Source organism: Choloepus didactylus, chromosome 6 (genome assembly GCF_015220235.1).
Source record: "Choloepus didactylus isolate mChoDid1 chromosome 6, mChoDid1.pri, whole genome shotgun sequence".
Classification (NCBI taxonomy): Eukaryota; Metazoa; Chordata; class Mammalia; order Pilosa; family Megalonychidae; genus Choloepus; species Choloepus didactylus.
The window spans coordinates 68,273,706-68,291,300 of record NC_051312.1 but is presented as its reverse complement, the minus strand read 5'-3'; the positions used below and the strand labels follow the sequence as shown (position 1 = coordinate 68,291,300).

At 42.9% G+C, this 17,595-nt stretch overlaps 1 protein-coding gene across 8 annotated transcripts in view; it reads left to right on the top strand.

Moving 5' to 3' along the window:
* Nucleotides 1-6,007: 6,007 nt before the first annotated feature.
* The window catches only part of ARNTL (aryl hydrocarbon receptor nuclear translocator like), a 112,690-nt gene continuing 101,102 nt past the window's right edge, over nucleotides 6,008-17,595 (top strand). For 5 of the 8 annotated variants that reach the window (XM_037839902.1, XM_037839906.1, XM_037839901.1 and 2 more), the window contains exon 1: nucleotides 6,008-6,150. The gene's annotated coding sequence lies outside the window, so the exon portion shown is untranslated. The remainder of the gene's footprint in view (nucleotides 6,151-17,595) is intronic. The other 3 variants (XM_037839908.1, XM_037839903.1, XM_037839907.1) reach the window with 1 other exon arrangement.

Genomic DNA, 17,595 nt, shown 5'->3' with positions numbered 1-17,595 from the left:
AGAAATGGAAGGATTTGAGTAGCAATTATTGTAATACATGCACATCTGTGTACAAGATGGGAGTTTTCCTTAGATAGGTTTTGAATCAGTAGCTTTTATGTGAGTGAAGTAAAAGCCCCAGAGTTTACTGCAGAGGATATAAACAGATTTTGATACTTGGGATAGTGATTGGGGATTATTGGTTTTTATTTTTAAAACACCAAAAAGAAGGGCCAATAAAATAAAACAACTTTTATGATTAACTTTTTATAAGGAGTCGTTCTTTATAAGGAGTAATTCATCTTCTACAAATGGCAGGTTCAAATAATGTTCCCAGAAGTACCACTGACATTTGATCAGTCCAACTTCTGACTTTATAAATGGAATGTGTATGGTGCATTCTTAACCAATAGCATATTGTGGGGCTGTTTGCTGGTTGTCTTTTTATTTTATTTTAATTTTGTGATTTTATGGTACACAAGATTTCTGTTTATTTGTTGTGTGTGTGTCTGTGTATAAGTATCAAATCTACCTGTTTATTTCAATGAATAGAAAGGCCTTTCAAGTTTATAAAAATTCACCCATATTTTCTTCTAGTGTTCTTATGGATGTCATTCTCTACATTTAAATCCTAGCTTTATGTGTGTTTTATTTTAGTGTAGAGATTAGGGTAAAGAACAATCTTTACATGTTTCTGTGTGTCTAGCTAGTTGTTTCAATTACATTTACTGAAAAAAGCCATCTTATCCCAATGCTTTAAAATGCCACCTTTTTATTATACTCAATTCCCATGTACTTTTTTTTAAGAAAATCTTTTTATTGTGATGACATAATACAACTCAAAATTCATATTTTAATCCCTTTTAAGTGTACAATTCAGTATTAATTACATTACGTTTACTTTTGCTCTGTTTCTGGATGCTATGCCTTTTAATTGATCTACTGGTCTCCTTCTATACCGGTACCAGACTATTTTAATTTTCATAGTTTTATAGGATATGTGGTAGGTCAGCTTTCCCCAATCAACCTAATTCTTCCTTTTTTGTTTTTCAAAAGCTTTAGTACTCTGTTTTGAGGTAATGAATTTCTTAAATGGCTTAATTTAACATTTTACTTTGCTGGACTCACCAGAATAGAGTCTTCCTTTTTTTTATATTCTCCATAAAGTGAATTTTAGTGCTACTACTCCTCAGGAAGCAGGATAAAAACCATGCCAAGTTTTTGAAGATAGCATCTCTCGTTCTCCAGGGCTTCTGTTGTGAAGGAATGTGGTCACTGACTCTTCAGCTGTCTTCAACAAACACCCCTTAGCCAAATGGAAAAGCCCCTTTGACATTTAAACACCAACATCTCTGGAACCTTGGCCATTTCTGCAAGCGAGATCTAGTCTGAAGCCTAATTACATGGTCTAGGACGCATTCCAAATGAGGTATTACTGCTCTCCCATTTTGGGCTGCTAAGGCCATCCAATTCATAAAAGATCCTCATAAGGTCCCAGAAAAACAGCTGAAAAGCTATACAAACTAGTTAACCCATTAATTCCTGTGTTTTTTTTTTTCAGCTTCTCATTTCTATATGCATAGATGTCAACCTTGGTTCAAAAAATGAAACCACATACACATACACAAGATGCTTTTGATTGGGTTGGCTGCTGAGATAGCTATGGTTCTATTTATAATTTCCTCTTAAATAGCAAATGTTTTCAAAAAGTGATGTCAACTCCCTGGCACCATGTTGTCTTCACTCATTCCCCATATACCTTTGGTAGATTTTCTGGCTCCAGTTTTAGTAAAACAGTTTTATTAAAGCTGTTTGTTGCTGAAACCAAAATCTTTTCCTCAAGCTTAAGTTAGCTAAAAAGGCTCCTGCTTCTTGCATTCCTTAAGTATAAGACACTCAGTCCTAAAGCCTAGTCCCAGGTATTCATTCTCCCTTTCTCTATATAAACCACCAATCTGTTGGTGAATTTATTGTTTAATAATGCATTCCACCTCTAAACTGATGACTTCTGAATATCTATCTATCTATCTATCTATCTATCTATCCATCTATATGTATATCTTTAAAATCTATAGATATAGATTCAAGAGTTTTCCAAAGGAATTATGAAGAGAAATTTAGTAAAGTGGTTAAGAGTGTGAGCTCTGGAGTCAGACTGCCTGGGTGGCCTTGGATCTCAAGACTTCTCTGTGTTTAAGTTTCCTCACTTGTAAAATGGGAATAATCAAAAGTACCTTCCTTGTGGAGTTTTTGTGAGAACTGAATGAGGTAATGCATGTGAAGTTCTCAGAATGCTTGACGCATTGTAAACCAGCAGTAAATGTTGTTGTTGTTGTTATTTATAGCAACACATTACTACTCGGTTTTCTACAAGAACTTTAATGTTCATCTCAGAATTCTCCAAAGAGAGCACTCCTGCATGACTTCCTGGTCCTATCATGGGCTTCTCCATTCAAGCCAAAAGACATGGAAATTGACCCTGGTCTCTCTGACTTCAGATCCTGTGCTTGTTTCTTTAGATATGCAATTCCCAAACCTGCACATTAGTTCCGAAAGATACTGAATCAGAATCTTCCTGATTAGGACTCAGGAATCTGTTTTATTTTTTTAAAAACTTTGTGATTAATTCTAATGGATCAGGCCATTGGATCAGAGTTTGGGAAATTACTGTAGATTACACTACTTGATCCTCACCAATGTCATCTGTAAAACAAGAGCAATAAATAATGAATTCATTGAATTAACAGTAGTACCTGATATATATTGAACCTTTACTGTATACTAGGTACTGTGCTAAGGGCTTTGCATCTTTTTTTCTCACTGAACTCTCAACAACCCTGACAGGTAAAAATAGACTATCCCCATTTTACAGGTGAAGAAACTGAGATACAAAGAGGTTAAGCAATTTGGTAAAAGTCATTTGGCTAGCAGCTGTGGCGCATGAGTGTATCAACTGCTGGAGTTAATGTGAGGATTACATTCGATAATGTATTTAAAGCACCTGGCACACAGTAGGTGCTCAACAAGTGTTGTCTTTTCCTTTCCCTTTACCCATTTGATTCAGTTCATACCCAGTGATTTTCAGATTGAGGACAATGCTTTGACCTTGGCAGTGTCCAGAGAATTGAACATTCAGTACTCTGGAGGGTAGAAAATAAAAGGGAATTAGGTATCAGTGGACAATGGAGGTGTTTGAGGTCTCCAACAGAGAGGAACACAAAGGAAGGTATTATTCCATATAGAAGAACAGGTGCATGTGAGGAGAAACAGTGGCTTAGCCACTTGGGGTAGGAAAAGACAGGGTGATGACCTTTAAAAGAGGAAAACAAAGGTATGAGAATAGAACCACATCACCTCAGGGAGGCAGGGTCCTAAAAGACATTCAGTCCAGCTCCCCTTTCACTACATGGTCACCCAATTCTTGCTTGAACACTTTCTGTGACAAGAAACTAGAACTTACTAAGGCAGAGGAGGAGGCTCTTGTTAGAAAATTCTTCATATTGATTTATTCTGGAGTTCCCACCCACACTTCCCTCTTCCACCTCTTAGGGCCCCAAGAACAAGTCTCTTTTCTCTTATATTTGACAGTTCTTCAAATATTGAAGACAGTTACCTTGTACCCCCTGGGGCGAAACCTCCTGCTTCCTTTAATCTTTCCTCATATGACATAGTTTCTAGCCACTTGACATCCTGGTCCTTCTCCTTGTACATGCAGATACTTTCTCTTTGCCAAGCCTTAAATGCAGACAATATTCCATGTGTGTACCGACAAGCATCAGACACTCTAACATCCACCTTGTCTTAGATATCAGACTTCTATTTGATGCAGCCTGAGACAGCACTTATTTTGATAGCCACAGTACACTGTAGACCCAGTTTAAGTTGTTTTTCATCTAAGACCCCTTGGTTTTCCTCATACTTGCATCAAGACATCTCTGCTTTGAGCATGCCTTACAGCAGTTGGTTTCCCAGGGCAGGACCCCACATCTGTCCCTGTTAAAGTCAGCCCATTGCTTCAATATGGGACTCAGCTTAGATTATGTAATGATATCTATTCCCTTCCTAGTGATGTGTCATCTGAAAATACCATGCATCTTCTCTAGGTTTTCATTCAGATCACTGAAAAAAGTCCTGAAGTCTGGGCCTGAGAGAGAGCCCTGGGTCATCCTGATGATAACTGGTATGGTATGAAGATTTTAGAGTCAAATAAATTTGTTTTGAATTATGATGACATCACCTACAGTGTGACCTTGGGCCAGTTACTTAAACTCTGAGTTTGTTTCCTCATCTGTAAAACAGGGCAATAAGACCTTCTTCACAGGACAGCTGTGAAGAAAATGCAGAGAAAGCACTTTGCACTGTGCCTGGCCCACAGTAGATGCTCCATGAATGTTAATTTCTTCCACCCTTCCTTCAGGTCAAAATGCATACACTAATCAGCATCTTTAGGTTATGGTGACTTAACCAGTTATTAGCCAATGAATTATACTAGAATCCAGCTCATGTTTCTTCATCTTGTCCACATTATCTTGTCAAGTGCATGGCTAAAGTTCCACTTAGGAAATGGGGGCAAAGAGAAAGTAAAAAGCAAGAAGATTTCCACCTGCATGTAAACTCCTCAGTAAAAGTAGTGAGCTCTGGTAAAGTCGGTTGACCTTGAAAATACTCAGCATGGACTCCACAAGCAGTTACTGAGCAATCACTCAGCCTGCCAAAGAGTTGGGTATGAGTGGACAGGTTTACAACGATTAAAATGCACTGTCTGCATTCAAGGAATTTACAGGGTTAGATTTCTAAAGACAAAGAAATGGGTCAAGAGATTTAATTGCATTCATTCATGCATCCAGTCAACAAACATTTAGTGAGCATTTGCCTTTTGCCAGTTCCCCACCCTACCACTCCACCCATCCCAGTTAGGAGATAAAGAGGAGGGGCGAGGAAATAACACAAAAAGAAGACACTCTTTGTATTCAGGGAGTTTGACATCTAGAGGGGTAGAGGGTTCTTTGTGCTAAAGGCCTACTGCTAAGTGCTGGAGATGCAAAAATAAGACAGATTCTCTGTCCTCTCAGCATCTAAGTCGCATCTTACAGAATTTTTATTTTCTGTAACCATTTGTTTTCTTCTTTCTTGCTCACTAGAAAGCTTTTTTTGCGGTAGGACTTGTGGCCACTGGAACGGTGTCCGTCACACAGTAGGTGGTCAAAACCTGTCTACTGGAAGGAAATGCAGTGCAATCGTTCCGTGCTCCAGTTTTCTTTTGAACGACAAGAAAGACAGTTCAGTGGAACGCTTGGAGGTCAACACGAACGGCAAGAACGTGAGAATGCTTGGAGTTCTCGGGGTGAAAAAGCATTCCAGAAACACGAAGTATTCGTTCTCTCGTTTGGACTTTGGCAAACCCAGGCATTTTAGGAAGGGTCTGGTATTCAGTGTTCCCAAAATTGGTTTCCTGGATGGAGTTGGAGGAAGGGGAGTGAGGAAATACTGGTTTTAGTCTGGGTGCCCAGAGTGAAGAAGGGGAAGGAGAGAGAGGTGAGAACAGAGAGCCAGATGCAAGCTAGGTACCTAGAGACGAGGGACAGCCCAGGGGACTGCAAGGGGTGCGGCGTCTGCACCCGCAGTGGTCACGGCAAGTGGGAGACCTGAAGGGGAAGAGAGAAGGCAAGGGCGAGGAAATCTAGAGAGAACGCGCGCATTGGCCCTCTCCTCGGGGCGTGCGCTCCAGTGCGCCAAATCATTGGTGGCGGGAAAGTAGCAGGTAAACCGGCCCTCGCCGCTTAGCCATTGGCCAGCGGCCTCTCTAGCTGCCACACAAGTGGCCAGCAGGCCGCCGAGCCGCGCGCGGGTTGGTCGGTGGCTACCGCCGAGACCGGCTCCTTTCCGACGCTAGGATTGGCTGGAGGGAAGAGGCAGGTATCCGGGCTCCGCGGCTCCTCCATTGGTGGGCGGAGAAGGGGGGTTGGGCACAGCGATTGGTGGGCGGGGGGCCGGGCCTGGGCCGGCGGGGAGCGGATTGGTCGGAAAGTAGGTTAGTGGTGCGACATTTAGGGAAGGCAGAAAGTAGGTCAGGGACGGAGGTGCCTATTTACCCGCGCCGGACTCACCGCCGCCGCCGCCGCCGCGGGATCCGAGTGGGGGCGCGGGCGCGGGCGTTCCCCGGGAGCCACGGTGAGTGTCGGGCTGGCAGCGGCCAGCGGCGCGGCCCCGGGCACCCCGTCGGGGGCCGTTACCACCCTGCCAGGCGCAGCACCCTCGCCGCCACCCGGGGCACAGCCCGGCCGCCGGGGAACCCTGCCCGACGTGCCCGCTGTCGGCCTTAAACGTCCCGTGCTTGCTCCCTGCCCCCATGCGGGCCGCGGGGAGACTGCGCCCCTTAAAGGCGCCGCGCCCGTCCGCCCCCATCCTCCCTCGCGGGGGCTGGCACTGCGGGGAAGGGCGCAGGCGCCCTTAAAGGGATCAGGAAAGTGTCCGCGGGTTTACTCACCTCCTCTCCCCGGGCATCACTACCTGACTGGAGAGGGTACAGCCAGCTGTTTCTTAAAGGGACAGCTTCGCCCTTTGGGCAATGACCCGGCTGAGTGGCGGGTCCGAGGATGTATCCCTGGGAGCTGCGGAGACCTTCGAGGACCATCCTTAGGGGCTGCACCTCAAGGGCGTTGGGCGAGCTTTGCCGCTTCTGCGCTTCCTCGCTTTCTCCTCCACTTCCCTTTCGCGGGGCTGGGTGGGGGCGGGGAGGGCGTCTTGGTCGGTCTTCGAGAGTCCGAGCTTGCAGGCCCCTTTGGCCCCATTTGCCGACCCTGGCGCTGCACCCGGGAATCCCTGGCCAGGAATGGGGCCGCCCCAGCCTACGTACGCACTTTCGTCCGGCCTGCCTGTTCCAGGTCCTGGACAGCCACGGTAGAATCCCCCGTGGGTCTGCGAGTACCTGATACCGCCTAGCGTCCAGGTACGGGCCCGCCGCCGGCACTGTATCCCCGCGGAGGGCGCAGCGAGGTTGGCTCAAGCTCCGGGTTTGACAGATGTCAGGGAAAAAAAAGGTTCCCGTTCGCGATTGCCGGGCGACCAGCAAGAGAGCTCGCGTTTGCTGGGAGGAAAAAGTGGAAGACAGAAATTAATGCCAACCTTGTGGGGCGCGGGTCAGCCACCCAGAGGGGGACGCGGGAGTGAGTGCCGGGCTCACGCAGGTGCCGGACGGCGGGCGCCGGGGAAGGAAGGGTTGCATTGGACGTTGGCTTCTGTTGTCAAGTTTGTCCTGGTTGGTGGGGGACCCGGCTAACACCCTTCTCTCCATTGCCTCTCCCCTGCCCCCGCCCCGGCCCCTTTGCGGTCACCTAGCCTTGCCACTTTGGCATTTGCGGTCTCTTGTGTCTTACATCGCTTTTCCCCAGCAGGGAATTGTTAGCCAAGTTTCCTCACTCAGCTTTCAGAAATCAGATTCGGTATTTATGAAGAAGCATTTCTTGACAATACCCGTTTTTCCAGGATCTTGGTTTTTCTAAAAAAATAAAATCCATAAAAGTTGCCCTTTAGATGCATCTCATTTTCCGCAACCCTCGCTTGTCATTTGTCCTTCTAAAATCTTCTGCTGTACCCCCGTTTAATCTATTTTTACATGACAACTATTATTTTAATTCGTCCCATTGATATCAGGATCTGTCAATTTGGGTTGGTGGAGTTTTAATTAAGGTACCAGTTGCATCATGAGCTTAAAATAATCGTTGCTGCTCCTGAGCAGTTTTGAATAATCTCATGCTCTCCGAGTTTGGGAGATTAAAAAAAAAAAAAAAAGTACTGCTGTTAAATTTGATTTTCATGTCAATGAAATTCCAAAGTATTTTTTAAAATACAAAATTTAATCTTTCAAGTCCATGTTTTGTTACCATGTTCACATTGGTAGCTTTTTGAAACAGTTTGTTGAACATGTGGAAAAGGTTTTAAAATTTCCTAGGTGGGATTTGAAATTGCTTATATCATCTGAAACTGATTCTGTAGAGGCATTTTGGTTTTAATTTTAGATGTACCCAGTGAATAGTAATAACAAATTAAAAATTAAAACCATAGTTAAATTTGTACTTTATTCCAACCCCTAAAGTTTAAAAGGGTTCATGGGAGAAGCAAGTGTGGTGGAAGAGCATTTGCCTGAGAGTTAGGCTTCTTGGTTCTAGCTCAGACTTGAGCTCTCAGGGCTGTGCCACTTGAGGCAAGTTACTGAACCTCTCTTGTTTCTGTTTGTCTTAGGTAGAAATTAGGCAGGTAACTAGGTGATCTCAAAGTTTCCTTTCTATTCTAAAGGTCTGTAAGTCTCTAAATATTTAGTGTGTTTGGATTCGGTTGATATTTACCTGCTGGAACCTCCAGAACAGGTGAACTGAAGTCCTGTTTTCAGAGGAAAGTTAAGCAGATCAACAGATGGTGCTTTAAAGGATCCATTTCAAAAGATTTATAAAACGATGACTACTCATGAGTTTGTCTGCTATTTGCTGAAGAGGTTTGCTTGCCATGGGGCAGGAAAAGGAAGTGTCCGTACTTTCAGATTTATCCCGTTGCACTAACACTTTCTACACAATTTATGTACTAAAAGGTGGACAAACACACTATAAAGGCTAGGCTACAATAACAAAAGTGCATAAGAATGTGCAATAACTGAGTAATATCTCTCTTTGGTATAAGAATCGCCTCCCTTCTATGAGTTTTCTTTATTTTGTGATTCCATCATCAGCTCAAACCGTGGTGGTAGAAAGTCAACATTACAGAAACAGTTTCTACCTCTTAAGATGTTTCATCTATAGGCACTGATTTTAGTAGCATAGTTCAACACTTGTAGGGAAGTAAAAAATCTTTTACGGACCCTCAGGTTCAGTTAGGCACCCAGAAACACAGGCATGAAGCCCTTCTGTACAAATAACCCACTCTGTCCTTTCTCCTTCCCATCTTTTGAAACAACACCTGCTCTGAATTAAGCTCCCTTGGCATCTCTTCCTTCCCTCTTACAATGTTCTGTCTTTTTCCCCATTCTCTTCTCGTTTCCTCCTAGTTCAGAGCAAGCAGGTGGGATCTTTCCTTTGTTCCCTTTTTCTTGAACCCTCACTGTGGGTAAGAGCTTGGGCTTTGGTGGCAGAAGGACCTGGGACTTGGGTTTGGACTCTAGGCTTGACTAGTACTTAACTGTGACCTCAGGCTTCTCTTCTGTGGAATAATAACAATGCCTGCCTCATGGAATCCTTGTATGAGGATTAAGGGAGATGATACGTGTAGAATGCCTGGCACATAGGAAGCCCTTCCCAAGTGCCAGCTGCCACTTCCTCCCACCTCTGCTGGGGTCCTGTCACTGGAACATCCTTTGTGCTGTTTGCTTTCAGCCTCCCCACCAGCATGAGAAAACCTTTGCTTTGATTTGGGAGATGAAGGATGGAAAACAAAGAAACAGACCAGTTGTGAGTTTGTTATGCACCAAACAGTTTATATTTGTCTACACTGGTACCCACTGAGTCTGAATGTCTTTCTCTCTCCTCCCTTCTGGCTAACCTTTCAAAATGCTGAGACTGTTCATCGCCTTCCACACTCTTATTTCTGCTCTGTCTTTTGCCCCTGCCCACTGGTTTCTCTCTTTACCACCCTTCTTCATGTTTCCTCTCAAAGACCCTTGAATTCCAGGGCCCATCCTTGGTCCTAAGTGATTGTTCATGGCCCTTTTGCAGCTTTTATTTTCTCTGTCTTTCCCTCCCTGAAATGATCTGCTTCCTCAGCCTTTGGGTCACAATGCTTTCTTGGTTCTCCCCCTTTACTTCCTAAAGATAGGTGTGTCTCCTGGTCTTAGCTCTGCACAGTATCCCTCTTGGATGTCTCCAGTCCTGACTGCTCTTTCCTGCTTCAGCTGTTAGCAGTTCCATAGTAGACATTAATGGCAGCCTGTAGCTAGCATATGTGGCCTTGGAGTTACAGATTACAAACTGCTTTCAAATCCTGTTTTATTTAATCCTTATAACACCCTGGAGCCTGTATCTCTACACCCCGCCACCTCCAAAGCTGTCCTGAGAGGTGATTTGATTTGGTGGTTCGGAGTGCAGACTCGAGAGCCATATTTTATATCCTAACTGTTCCTTACTAGCTTTATGACTTAAGGTCAAGTTTCTTGTGCATTCTGTGCCTCAGTGTCTTCATCTGTAAAACTGGGATATTAGTACTCCCTACCTCAAAGAGCTGTTGTGTGGATTAAGTGGAGTGAAACATTAAAAAACACAGCACACTATTTGTGATGCATAGTAGTGCTCAGTGCATGTTGGCTGTTAGTATTGCTCCTCCTTACTGCTTTACCTGGTATCCTTTGCCTGGTATGTAGGTTCTCCCATCCAACCCACCTGTCTATGGGACCCTGCTGATGTATGGGGCTCTGCAGCCAAGTTGAAGGGCTGTCTGTTCCCTGCACCAGCCCCTGGCCCATTCCATTCCCTGTCCCTCCATCTTCACATATTCAAGTCCTACTAAGCTTTAAGGCCCAGCTCAAATGCTTTGTCCTCAGAAACTGTTTCTTCCTTTTGTTTTTCCTCCTCCTCGCAGCTGGCAGCCATGTCCTCCAATACTTGATCTAGCTCTAGTTCTCTTAGGATATTGATACATTCTGTTTAGTGTCGGATTGTCTGGGTATAGCTCACTTGCTTGCTTAGGCTGAGCACTTTGGGAGGAGTTCATCTTGATTTTCTCAAAATGGCAGGAACAGGGAACCTTTAGGATATGCTTGCTCAATGAACATACCAGATCAACTTGAGGAGGAGGAGAGGGGGTGGGATAGGAGCTCAGGGATGAGTAGGGGAAGGGAAAAGGGATACGCACCATAGAGAGATGGGGGCATGAGACGATGGGTGCAACGGGTGTGTGCGTACATGGTTGTGAGTAGTTAGGTCTGGAGGGAACGAGGGTTTAGGTTGAGGACATAACTTGGGGATGGGGGTGGGGAAGATGAGACTGGATATAAGCTTTAGTCATCTTTGCTTCAGGGGAACGTTGAGTGCTGGCATATGATGGAAAATGATTTTTACTTTAGTACATGCTGTCCTTTTTTTTTTTTTTTTTTTTTTAACCATTTGTTGTTTATTCCTGCACTATGATCTGTTCCTTAATTACATAATGGTCACAACCTTACAGGAGCCAGAAAATATGAACATGAAGGAAACAATCAAATACCAACTCTAGATTCCATCCCCCTCTCAGGAGTCATATCTGACCCATATGGGAAGCCACAATTATAGTAAAAAACTTTTTATCCAGGCAGAAAAGTTTATTTAAATCATTTCTACTTCCTTTGGCAATGACATTTTCTGGTAATATTGCATTATCATTTTTTTTTTTTTTTTTGGTTACATCTTTTTTTTTTTTTTAAATCCTCATTTTATTGAGATATATTCACATACCACACAGTCATACAAAACAAATCGTACTTTCGATTGTTCACAGTACCATTACATAGTTGTACATTCATCACCTAAATCAATCCCTGACACCTTCATTAGCACACACACAAAAATAACAAGAATAATAATTAGAGTGAAAAAGACATGCTGTCCTTTTAAATATTATAAACTCATGTTTATCCAGCCTGGTTAGAGAAGGGAATGGAGGTTCGCCTAATTTAATATTCTGGTCAATACTCTACCCACTGGGTTTTGTACATATACTGAGTAAAACATTTACATGCATTTATTCCTTCAACTACTGTTTGAAATGTGTGATCTGGGCAAATTAGATTCTTGGAGTCTGAGTTACTTCATTTGGCAAAATAGGAATAATAATAACAATGATAATAGTAGCTAACATTTATTGAGCACTTTCTGTATGCCAGCAAATATGTTAGTCACCTTATGTTTATTAACTTATTTAATCCTCGTAAGAATCCCCTGAGTTAGGTACTGTTATTATCCTTATTTTACAAGCAAGATGGTTTTGTAAACTGCTTGAGGTCACTCAGCTGGAACGGGTGGAGCAGAGCTTGCTGTCTAACCACTGTACCAGATGCCCACTGGGAGGAAGTACAGTTATGTGTGTGAAGCACCCAGCCCTGTGCTAGGAGCCTAGTAGGCCCACAGTCATTGGTAGCTGGTCTTGGTGTGTGCCGCCTTTAATTCAGGGCTGAATGCTTCTGCGGTGGGGCACAAGAGATGGGCATTTGGCTGTTGCCCTGGAAGCAGTTATAAAGGTTTGTGAGCCTTCCTCTCACATCCTGTTGTGCATTTCAGTCCGTTGTGCATTTCGGTCTGTTGCTTCCTCCTGCCTTTCTGCAGTATTGCACAGACAGGGGCCTTGCATGGCTCATCCTTCTACTTAGGCAGCCAGGCTGTTCCTTGTGTGAGATGAACCTCCGAATGTAACTCACTGCCCCTACCACATTCCCTTTTGTAGCTGTATGCAGAGCTCTTCCTTGGGAAGGGGACCATTTCAAATGTCTCTTGCCTTCTTTTTCCCTATCCCAATTCCTTACCCTAAAGACTGACTTCCATAGCTTTGGGATATATGTGTGTGTGTGTGTGTGTGTGTGTGTGTGTGTGTGTGTATATATATATATATATATATATATATATATATATGTCAGTGGTTCTCCAAATACATCTAGGTAGTAAGGGTAACATTGTTTTATGTAAAGAACCTGTTTCATAAAAATGTGTTATATAATGTTCAGATATATACTGCACAGTGAAATTAGATACCACTTTTTTCCCCCAAAGAAAAAAAACGCAGGCTATATTGAATATAATTAATCTCAGATTTGGGAGCTATGGGAGAAAATGCTCTGCCCTCAGAACTATCATTTTGAACCTCTCTTACCTTCCTTGAGAGTTCCAGTGTCAGATGTATAGGCAGTTGACCGGAATCGGCTATGGTATGCTGCTGCGAGATACTCTGTAAATTGTCTTATGGGGAAAATGCCTTGACATCTTGCTTACTTATATCTCTTTCATGTCTAAGAAGAGGGAAGAAGCTGTTTTTGCCTGCTTATTCTTAGACCGCAGTGATCATCCTCAAACCATTTTTTTGCTTCACTCTCTCTTTTCAATTCTTCCAGCAGAGTGTGGCCAGCTTTGCCGTCTGAGAACAGCCCTGTTGCCAGTGGCATGTGGAGCCTCCAGACCCCCTGCATTCGGCCCTGTTCTTCCTGATAGCCCTGCTTCTGAGGTTTAGATCTCCTTGTCTCCTCCTCCCCCCGCACCCCCTTTCCTTCACTACCCCATGCCATATTTTCTACAGCTGGTTGTCTTTGCTGAAGTTGTTCCTTTGACCTTGCCTTTGCCTGCCTTGAATCTCACTTCCTTTGTGAAGCCTCCTTTGATGACATTTGCTCTTTTTTTTTTTTTTTAACTGTTGTGTTTCTGCTCTGCCTCATGCTGTTGATTGCCAGCCATTCGTTCAGAATAATGGTATTTCATAATTAGCAGATTATCATATCATATCTAATCAGGATGGCCAGTTATCTCATTTCTTGATTGTTTCGTGAATAATTATCTTGTCCTTGCTTCTCACTCTTCAACTGTACTCATTTATTCATTCAATGAAGTTTGTTGGATGCCTCCCATATGCATGTGCCCAGCACTATTCCAGGCACTGAGAACCTAGCAGTGAACAAAGCCGATTCCCAGAAGGAGGGAGCGGACATACACAATTAAGTGTGCTCACTTCTGTTAGTGACATGTGCTAGGAAAGAACAATACAGAGGAAAACATTAGCTATGATGAATGGTGGAGGGAGTTGCTTTAGCTAGGTGATCAGGGAAGACCTCTCTGAGGAGGTGACATTTGAGCTGAGGGAGAAAACATCGAAAGCTCAGCTGCAGGAAGATCTGGAAGAAAGTATCCCAGGAAAAGGAAACATGTGCAAAGTCCCTGAGGTTGGAAGTAGCTTGATGTTCCTGAAGGAAGTAAAGGCCAGTGTAACTGGATAAAGAGTTCCTTCTAAGTACATGGTTTCTCCTTTCATTCTCCTTGTAGCCCTGCAGGGCCTTGTGTTAGAAGGGTCTTTTAGATACTTGCTTACAAAATTGGAGTGTTTGCCCTTGGTTATATATTATATAAATAGCAGTTTACTGCACCCTGTTCAAAAGGATTTTAATAAAACATTGAATTTAATGATCATTGAACTGTGATTTCTCAGGTCCTTTTAAGCTGTACAATCCTATGTTTCTCTCACTGTTAACAGGAAAACACATATTGCATTGTTCATACCTTCCCTTAAATGGCTACCTACATCCATTTTTTTTTCAAGTAGGTGGCATGCAAATAATGAGGAACTGATGAAGTTCCCATGTATAGCCATCAACAGTTATGCCTTTAATATGAACCTTGATTTTGATCTATCTTTCTTGATAAGTTGAATGAAATTCTGTCCTAGAACTTTTGGTCCAGATAAGAATCCTGTGTTCTTGGCCAATTTATATTCCATATAATATGTAAATCTGTTTTTCTTTTTAACTCTTAGGGAGGAAAATGGTGACTCTGGTTTGTTTGCTTATGACGTATACTTATTGGTACCCTTAGGGAAGGGAATGAATTTGAGGAAAAGAGCAGAACTGAAAGAGTGTGGGATCAAAAACAATTTTAAATGTTAAATGCAAAGCTATTTTCAGTATCCTGGAAGAAGGAAAAAAAATGAAGGCTTCAGATGACAGAAGTTTCTGCTCAAAGGATAAAGGAGGCTCAGGCTTTGCATTGTTGAAAACTACCTGATCCTTTAACCAACTGCCACCTCTCCCTTCCTCCTTTCCTCTCTCTGAGTTTTGTCTTTGACGTCCTGAGCCACATTTGCCTTTTGAGAGGTTTTATATTTAAATGGCACTAGTGGTAGAGCTCAACTGGCAGTGTTCAAAAGACTTAGGGTGCAGACTGCTGTGCTGTGAGCAGTGTCTCAGTGGATTCGAGAGTGAGGGAGGGGTGCCTTATTGAGAATGATGGAGCATTTTTAGCCCCGCATGTGCCTCCATTTGGTCAGTTGTGAATGGGGTGTTCCTTTTTCTTTTTTCGTGACTTGAAGGATAGCAAGGTGCTGGTGCAAGGACTTGTTCCTTTCTGGACTTCACTTTGGAGCTTGAGGATGGCTTTATATCTAGCCTTCCTCCTTAGATGCTGGACGATAAGCAAGAATTTTGTATCTTGTTTTATGTTATATCCCCATCATCCATGACAGTGTCTATAGAAAGTAGTCATTCAATAAATAGTTGTTAAATAAGTGTATTCAGCTTGGGAAGATCTCAAATTTCCTTCACTCTTTAATAATATACGCTCATGAATTTGCTCTTACGAGATACTTTGGAGTTTAGGTTACCATTTCCTTCTGACATCAGTGTTTTTCTTTTTCTTCAGGTTGGCCAGATATCAATATCTTTTATTGATGATGAGTTAACCAGGCCATGGTTGTCTCTGCCCTGCTGATGTTCATCTTTCTGTTATCTTTACAGGGGTCCAGAGTTCAGCAAATCAAGAGCTGAGCCACATCAGTTAAAAGAAAACTTATTGCCTATTTCCTTGGGCATAGTACTACATCTTTATTTATTCGTCAACAGATACTGAGAGGCTATTATATGCCAGGCACCCATGCTAGACCCAGAGGAAGAGCAGAAATAGCCTTGGCCAAGAAGCCCACTGTTTCATTTATTGCATATGGACACTTTAAGATAGAAGATAATAGAAGCCACATTCAATGCTAATTAAGTGGTCTAGACTGTCTCTAAGTGCTACAGGAATTCAGAGACTAGAAGAGGTCTTTGTGGGTTGTTGTGGAAGGGAAGAGGCTTCCTGGAAAAGGACAAGTTTTATCTAGACCTTTAAGGATGGGTAGGATTTAAATTGGCAAAGGTAGGACAGACACTTCAAGGGGGAGAGGGGCAGGTACATAACATGATTAAAAGCTCAGGGGCAGAAATGACCAGTTTTTATTCAGAGACACACATTTGCCTAGAATGGAGAGTTCTTAAATAAAGATGAGAAATTAAGTTTGGAAGATCATGTAAGGCCCAAATCTCGTACACGTCATTACAGATGGTAATAATTGCTAACATCTAGTGAGTTTTTCTAATATACTGATACTAATATACTAGATATTATCTAGATATTATACTTATCTCATTTAATCCTTAGAAAGACCCCATGAAGTAAGTACTATTATTATTGCTAATATCTAGTGAGTTCTTCTAATATACTTAGTATTTCACATGTACTATCTCATTTAATCCTTAGAAAGACCCCATGAAGTAGGTACTATTATTATCATCATTTTAGGGATAGGGAAATTGAGGCACTAATAAATGGTGGATTCAGGGCTCTGTGTAGCTCACTCCTCATTTTGTAGTTGAAGAAACTCAGCAAGGTAAAGTGACAAGTCAAAGTTTGAGGTAGACTGGAGTTATTTCATTATGATTATTATTTTAGTGATAGGAACTAAATCTCCCTAAATCGTTAATCCGGTGTTAGTGTACCAGTAGGACTGGAGCAAAGAGGGACTAACTGCAGCAGAGAGCTGGCAGGTGGCAGAGGGTGAGAGAGCCAGAACTGGAATTAATTGTCAATTATATTAATCATCGTGGCCCTTTGGATTTCTAGAGTGTGGTGAACATTTGCCTGTGTGAGTGGCTTTCAAGTGTGTGAATCTGCCTTGCTCTGTGAAGAGACACCTTGGTTAATGAACTCTCTAGAAGCAAAGCACCATTATGGAGATCAAATGTTTAAAAACAAATACGCATGTTTTCTGAAAAGAGCACCAGATCAGGAGTCAGATAACCTACATTCTAGGCTGGTTCCACTACTTAATCACCATGTGTATAGCCTTAGCTAAATCACTTAATGTCTCAAACCATGGCTGATTTCTGATCTGGGAAACTGGGTATAACAAGTCTTTTCCAGCCCCTTAGAGTGTGGTTCTGTTGTTTGAGTGAAATAAGGAAAGAGTAAGGGTTTTGAAAGCAGGAAAGTTGCTCCCTAGATGTAGGGAACATAGCTATGGCTTTAATAGTGATGGTCCTGACCTTCACAGGGATGGAGCTGGGAGAGGGAGGAGTAAATTTCCCTACCTCTAGGGTAAGTTTAGAGCCATGGAGCTGTCCACCAGGAGGGTGCTGACAGACTTCACTTTGCTGGGTAGGGCCATATTTTAAAGATGATGAAGCATTTCATCCCCAGAGATGGAGAGCCACAGCCTGGTTCCTGAGATACTGGCAGAAGTGAGATGGAGACTTTCCCTTCTCCTTCCTCTTTCCTGTTGATCTTTCCTGTATTTATCACATGAGTGCTTAAGAACCATGAATTTCCACCCTTGGGCACGAATGGAAAAATTAGGCACAGATATCCATGTTACTATATCCTCCTCTGTGGATGCCTCTCAGGACAGTGTTGGGCAGCTGTGAACAGTAAACAAGTGCCAGGACCTAGCCAGATGTCCAGCCAGGCATTTTTGGACGTTTCACCTACTCTGGGGCATTAGGCAGAAATTCATAAGAACCCTGGTGAGTGTAGAGGATCAGTGAGTAAGTCAGTATGCTGTCCAGGTAAGGCCAGTTTACAGAGCCCTTAGCAAAGCCCTGATATGAAGGATTGGGGATCTGCTAGCTCTTCATTTTTGTTATTTCAAGCTATATTTATT